At 38.2% G+C, this 7,904-nt stretch overlaps 1 long non-coding RNA gene across 1 annotated transcript; it reads right to left on the bottom strand.

Annotated features, from left to right (window-relative positions):
- Window positions 1-3,982: 3,982 nt before the first annotated feature.
- On the bottom strand, window positions 3,983-7,500 carry LOC140327839 (uncharacterized). The gene is made up of 2 exons (XR_011920147.1): window positions 7,237-7,500; window positions 3,983-4,851 (listed from the first exon to the last, which is right to left on the bottom strand). It is a non-coding gene; the product is annotated as an uncharacterized lncRNA (long non-coding RNA).
- Window positions 7,501-7,904: the final 404 nt, after the last annotated feature.

Raw genomic sequence — 7,904 nt, forward strand, 5'->3', positions numbered from 1 at the left:
CTTCCCCTGCTGGTGGAGATGTGAACACCACCAACCTCTAGTCTCCAGTATCCCCCCTGGTGGTAGGATAGGATGCAGCAGGACACATGGCTCCATCCATCACATGACCTGCCCTTAAAAGGAAGTGAAGGGCAACAGGAAGTTGCCTGAACAAGGAGTTCCTTTGGCTCTGCTTCCAGGTTCCTGTTGTTAGTTTCTCTCGTTCCTGACTATTTGTGTATTGACGTTGACTACTCTTGATCGCTGCCTGCCCTGACCTATGGCTTCTCTGACTACTCTCTGCTTCTTGTTCTGGTACCACGTCTTGTTTCTGCCATCAGCAGTCACCTGCCTCTGCTTCCAAGGGGCCTGCAACCTGGCAGTTGCCTGCAGCGCAACACCCTCACCTCTAGAGGCTCTGGTGAAGACAGGGTAGCTGCTTAGTCTCTGCGCCCTGTGCAACGTCTTTACCAAATGAGCTGGTGACACAGAGGGTCCACCATCCAGCCTTGCAGCTACCGTGACACATATACTGAAGTCCAAAGGTAGGCCTATGGATTGTAATCAAAATAAATCAACAATACCATTAACATAATATGAATGTGAACAGATCTTTTGAATGCAATCAGTACATCTCACCAATGGTAATTGAAATTGAATTGAGTTTGTTGTTAGGGCCTTATAGGGGCTCCCACCAAAAACCCTGCAACCACTATAACAATGTGACAGAAAGCAAGCTAGTGATCCTGCCTACAAGTTCACTAGCCTTATTAGGCATCACATTAATTGCAAATCATTGCATAATTTTCTACTATTAAATACTGAACAGTTTGATAATAAACTTTGTGGATAAATCAGGTACTGTTCTTCTAGAAGAGGTAATTATTTAAGGTTATATTAATTTCTCTCCAAGGTTGGAGAGAATACACTTTTATCAGAGAAGCTGGGTGATCCAGCTACCTTTAATGGATCTGGTCCAGGATTGATAATATTTACTAGTAAATAGCAAATGGCATTGAACAAATCTTTTCCAGGTTTACTGCTTCACTGATAAAAATGTATCCTCTTCAGCCTTGGAGAGCTTTAATAAATCAGGCTCTAATGTGTGTTTCTAGCCTTTCTGAAGATGTAACATAGGGGTGTTTGAGTACATTAGAATGGGCATGTTAACCTGAATACAAATAATTGCTTTGTAAAAGTGTGTTCATCACCAACAGAATTATGAAATTTAGCTAAAACCCCTGCTAAATCACATGGCTCAGGATGTCATCTTCTTGAGTTACCATTGCTTGAGATGTTGAATAGGAGGAAGGGCCAGTTGACAGCCTGTACTGCCAATGCAGCTAGGTAACTCATTGTACTCCTCCAGGGGGATTTTGCATTCAAACTAAGAGTGGGTTATTTTAGGGCACTCTTCTAAAGCAAACGTTTTATCTCATAAAACAGGTCTTCTACCAAATGGGATATCATTCAATTGGATATGATCAAGGAGAGATTGAATTATTTGATCCTAATTTTGATACATGAATTCTATAAAATGCACTCCAGAAACCGGGGACCATGTCACCTGTACACATCCAAGTGGAGGGTGGGTTGTGTCTCTTGACACAAGAGAGTGGGCTGGTCCTGGCATCATGACATCACTACAGGGAAGTTTTTTCCCCTTTGAGTGACACAAGGCTTCCTGCGCATGCGCGGTCCGGAGCTGGTAAATTCAGCGGTGAGCTTTTAAAGGTTGGGGAGAAAAATACAAAACAAAATGATGTGGGAGGGAGGTTGTTTATAATAATTTATTGGTGAATCAACAGAAAGATGTAACTTAGATGGTTGGGAATAAATGTTTGTCAACTAGTGAAATAGATGATGTTGGTTGATATTCAAACAATAAGAAGAGGGCTTTTTTGGCAAACATGTATTAAAGCAAAAATGTTTAAATAAAAATCAAGCAATAATTAATCACCATGTACAAAGAAAGTGCAATTAAGAACTAAAAAAAACCCTTCCAATTAAATTTGACAGTTTATTAGTGCCATATAGGACCCATAATACTATTGGATGTGAGAAAATATTAGTATCAAGATCCCACCGCATTTTGCCTGCTTAGGCTTCTTTAGGGGAATAAGAGATAGCTCTATGGGTTAAGAGTAAAACATTTTAGGACACAGCGTCAAGCAAAATATGTCATAATAGATATGTACAATTTTTACAAAACATGGTTGGTTGGTCGACAGTAAGGTTTGTCAATAAAAAGAATGTGAGTAGTTAGAGTGTGGTTCCTTTCATTTTATGTATGAGTTGGTAATAGGTTAGGTCAGGGGTCAGCAACCTTTACTATCAAAAGAGCCATTTTGCCTCCTCTTCCACTAAAGAAAAATAGTCTGGAGCCGCAAAACATAACACAGTTTATAAACTTTTAAAAGTTTTAATATTTTTTTAATTTTACCTGTTCCAACAAGTGTGCATGTGTAGGCCTACTTTGAAATAAATTAAACACTGAACTATGCCCCTAGAAGCCTCCAGCTTCTAACGTATCATCCTGTTACATTAGCTGGAGGCTTCTAACGTAACAGGGTAGATTTTTTTGATGGGCAAAGTTCTTTATGTTCTGACGATGCCTTAGCGATGAAATTTTAAGGGGTGTAAGCCACAGGTGTCCCTCATTTGCAGCTTTAATTTTGTTCACCTGTACCCCCCAATCTTGAGTAATTGGGGTTCAGGTGCTGGAAGGCTCCAGCAGTGTGTAACAGGGTAGATTATTTTGATGGGCAGAGTTCTTTATTTTCTGACGATGCCTTAGCGATTCAATTGTAGGGGGTGTTAGCCACAGGTGTCCCCCACTTGCACCTCTAATTTTGTTCACCTTTACCCCCTTCCTGTTCCAGAGAAATTGGGGTTCAGGTGCTTCCAGCAATGTGTAACGGTAGATTTTTTGGATGGGCAGAGTTCTTTATGTTCTGATGATAGCCTAACAATTAAATTTTAGGGGGTGTTAGTCACAGGTGTCCCCCACTTGCACCTACATTTTTGGTTTTGTACATCCCCCCATTCCAGAGGAATTGGGGTTCAAAGGAGGGGGATGTCATTGTACACACCCATTTGTACACGCCCCGTGGTAGATTTATTTCACTGGTAGATTTTTTTCATTAGAACACCGGATAGGGAATCCCCCTCCTCCGCAGTGTCTTGGGAGGAAGGGGATCCCCCATTCAGAGATCTCCCCGCGGCAGCCGAAGGGAGCCACAAAAAGGAGGCTGAAGAGCCACATGCGGCTCCGGAGCCGCAGGTTGCAGACCCCTTGGTTAGGGAATAGTTTAGTGAAGTTTGGTGAAGGGTTTGACTGGTATGGATAAGATGGAGTATGAGATGATGATGTATGGTTTGTTTAACTGTGGTCAAGATGTAGGATGTTATGCATGTTGGGAAATTGTGTGATGTAAACTTTTTGTCATGATATGTTCTCATGATCCGTGGAAGTCCTTACCAACATGTACATTGTCAAAGTGTTGGCATGAATAAAGCAAACATATATGTAAATTTGATGGGTGGGTGGAGGACATGGAATAACTAAATTCCTTTTTCCCTAAACAGGTGCTCCAAACCTCATCAATTTTAGTGGTAAACCTATGTTACACAACACCTTGGGAAGCTGACAGCCATAGCTCCATGAATTTAAATAAATATCAGCATTATTTGGTGGTTAAAGAACAGAACAAAATGATCTACATTTACAGCAAAGGTAATCATCTCACCAAATCTGACCGTTTCATGTAAGTGGTTATGTTTTATTGAATAATATTTAGAGGGTGTTTTTCAACATTTATATTATAGCATTACCTTGCAGTACATAAAAAGAAGAAGAAATAGCACACAAATAAAGCAACAATGTGGTCATTGGGCACAGAACTGCTATGCAATGCAATACATCCCTCCCTGATAGGCTGCCACCAATAAGCCCCACTCTCTTTATGTTGTGTAAATTTGAAATGAAGAAAGATTCAGGAGATTGCATTTGAAAACATATTTAATGTGTTTTGGTTTTTTTATACCTTTTTAAGTTTAAAGTATATCTAAAGGGAGCTCTATCAGGTTTTCCTTTTACTGTCCCATAGGGACATAAATGAGAAGAAATTTTACAAAGGGTGCTTTAATATTTTCACGTCAATTTACCCCAAAATCTAGCTGTTTTTCCGTTTGATACATTGAGAAGAATTTGCATTTACTATTGTGACTGCTGTACAATTTAGATAACTGGACACCAATAAATCTAATTTTTTTTATAAATTAAAACTTGGGGTTTTGAATGACAAAAAAAAACATGCAAATAAATGGGTGAATTTATAAATACAGAGCAAAGTGAGGGAAAACCTGTTGCCACTGTAGAAAGTATCCCCATAAAAACTTCTATTATATTTATGTTTTGGTAACAATTCAAAATGTTGCATTTTTCCTATTTTTCAGTTACTTGGGCACATAAAGAGTGTGATTTAGCACAAAAGCATCAAATGCAGCAAGTAAACCTGACAGGGTTACTAAACATTATCCGAAAAACATTATGTCATATATACATTGTAAGCATTAATGGAGCATGCATTCAGGAAGAATATAATAGCTAGGTAAGGAGTTTTAGTACGCCCCCTACTATACCAGATTGTTTGACAGCTGGTATTTCTTCAATTCCTAGTTCTGATGTTTTAAGGTCTGGTACTCCTTTGAGTATTTTGCATAAATTGGAAAAGATAATGTTTTGGATTGTAATTTTTTTGTTTGCAGCGTTACACCGCATCATGAGAAATTTTATAGCTAGACGATCCATAAGTGAAAGAGAAGTTAGACCTTTCAGAATCGGGATATCCAAAAGTGGGTTGCAGAATCCTAAAAAATGAGAGAAAAAGTATTTACTTTAATATATAATATTACTTTAAATATTTTTTCTTAGGGTCCACTGAGAGACACACAATTTTTAACGCAACAGTTATACTGTCAACTACAACGAGATTGTGTTATATCTGTTTCATAAGGAAATAAGAAAGCATTCACTTCACAACAAGATGGCAGGAGGAATACAAAAAGAGTTTTATTGGTAACAGTAGCAACTGAAACTGAAAATATACAAGAGACTCCTGCTGGTAAACTCTGATCAAGTCCCAAATGGACTACTTGCCAGGTCAACAAGCTGGTACTTGTTGTCCAGTTACTCCAGAGTATTGAAAGGAACTTGTGGTTAGAGTTATAGGTTCATAAGACCACATGTCATGTCAGTACGTTCAGGAAACTGGAGTAAATAAACCTATGACTGAAGATATTCCTGCAAAAGAAAGACTTAGGTTTGGTGTGTTTGCAGGACAAGTCCCAAGCACTTCCAATGTTAGTGGTATTTTTGATGTCTGATAAAGCCAAAAATCTCCCTAGTGAGGGGAATAATGACTGACCACTAGTATTAAATTTTGAATTTGTGAGCTAGTATTATGACATTTAATGTAATGAGGTTCATAATATGGTGAATGATCATGAACCTAGAAAGGGCTAAAGGGTCACAACATGGTCTATTTCAAATTTAGACGGAAGCGCAATTTTATTGTCATGTGATCCCCTTTTGTTAGTCCAATCTCACTTAAAGAGCTTTGACCAGTCAGAAAGCATCTTTGATAGTAAGGCTACAACCAGAACCCAGAGTGGGAGTGTAAAAGAAATCCTGAAAACAGTCTGAAATCCATGGAGCCCTTAAAAGTAGAATCATCCCTCGTTGATATGGTGGTTACTTTGTGAGAAATGACAGATAGTATACCAAATTCACAAAAAAAGGTGGAAGGGATATCTGATGTTTTTGTTTTTTTTTCCTAGGAATAATATTCCACCATTCAAGTCCAAATTTTGGGGCCCACCAAGCACATCAAGTTGGATTTCACTGATCTAAGCTATAAACTCCTGGGTTACACAAGAAAAACAATGCAGAAAGGGCTGAAGAGGCAGCTATGATGACTGCCATGAATGGGCAAACACTTTCAAGAAGGAATTCACACTTTTGGTGGCCATCACTGCCATGATAAGCACTGCATACAGACCACGCATGATGTGGATGTGACTACAATACTGGTAAGTAACACAAATGCTCAGTGAAGGACACTAAGCCTCTGTTTCTCATTGTTTTCTTCCTTGGCCAACCTATCTAGTAAGTGTGCAAAACTCATATGGAGGACATCATACCCAGGGCAATGATATTGGATCCCTGACCCCTTAAGCACCACCAAAGGCAGGGACAGGAAAATGTGTGATAAACATTTACAAACTACTAACAATTAAAACAGAGGGAATCCTTAAATGGTGACTATCCTCCTAGGCTTTATAACATTAGATTGAGTTCTTAGATATTAGGCAACCCACTCAGCATGATGGGGCTTCAAAATGATCCACCTCCATGAACATTTCTGAGGAAGCCAGTATCCCCTGGACCCAATAATATTTTTGGGAATTGTGGCCTCTACACTCAAGCTTTTAATCCATATCACCATCTTAGTGATGCTTTGGTAAATGAAGAACAAAGTTATGAAAGGCTAGTTGTTGTATTACACAGACACTAATATATTTATTAACGTATTCAGGTCTGAACTTTTTCACATAATGATCTAGCTTTTTAGACCTAAACTGAAGGTGGAGGATGTGTAGCTTTAAAAATTGGTCTTCCTTTATTTGTTCTCTCTTTATGTTCTACGTTTCTGTGACTTATCCTGAAGTCATAGGGAGGTTGTGTTGCTGAGATGTCTATCCTCCTAGGGCACTAGCAAAAACCAAAATCATGCTGGTCATGGGTGGGGTTATACCCATGGAGACATGGCTGCAAGATCTGTCCTCATTAAGGCTTCATCCAAATATTAAGTGGATTCTAAGTAGATTGCCACTTCAAGCTATAAGATCAGAGTACCCATCCCTTTTCCGAGACTTTTTTTTTGAGTGGTGCAACAGGAAGAAGATATAGTCTAGTATCTGACTTAATAATATGAGTTTGTAAATTTCAAGTTAAGTTACTTTGTAAACACCAGGTTTTACAACAAATAGTAGAGACAGAGTAAAATCTGAAAAGGATCTTAAAGCCTCACATAATAGATAAAAATAGGAATGTATTGAATTTTATTGTTTTTTAATTTTGTTGTGTTCTTAAATTAGCATGATTGCATGCTCAACAGTCTCAATAGTTGTTCAGTTGTCTGACTTTTACACTCCTTTCTGAATTGTATTAGGTATATTTGGGGGATGACATACCTGGAGAGCACATAAGCAGGAAAAGTATTAAGAATTTCCTAGATGTCATCATTTTCACACCACTTCTCTAAAAATAAAATACAGCAGACATGTAAAATATAGTATAACATCACAGAATGTCAAAACTGATGTACAGAAAATGCATGTGAACAAAGGACTCGTCAGTTATCTCAGTTGTTGTCAGTTGTTGTAGTGAAGCCTTAACACACTAGTGAGTTTTTATCTCCTCTTTGATGCTAACCCTTCAGAAGCTGGCCATCAATTTTCTAAATATCTGCTACAATATGTTTGCAAAACAAATTTCCAAGTAAAAAGCTAAGCTTAAAACATGTAAAGTACAACATTTTCAGGTACAGTATTTGCCCTAAAATGTACATTTTCTGTTCGTATCACTGTATCTATGGCTAGCCAAGGATAGTGTATATGAGTCACCTCCAAAGGCTTCTGTGCCCTTTGCTTCAACTTCTCTATTTGTCTGGTTAGTCTACCAAACCTTCCAATGTAACCAAGTCTATAATTTAGAACAGAACTGTCCAAAAAGCTCAAAATGTATTGCAAAATAAAAACAAAATTTACCAAAAGATTGTATTTATCTTTATGTCCGTGTATTTCACAACCTGCTCAGTAGTGATTAGTGTGAGTGTTTAAAAAATGGATGAATTGTAAGG

Source organism: Pyxicephalus adspersus, chromosome 3 (assembly GCF_032062135.1).
Source record: "Pyxicephalus adspersus chromosome 3, UCB_Pads_2.0, whole genome shotgun sequence".
Lineage (NCBI taxonomy): Eukaryota > Metazoa > Chordata > Amphibia > Anura > Pyxicephalidae > Pyxicephalus > Pyxicephalus adspersus.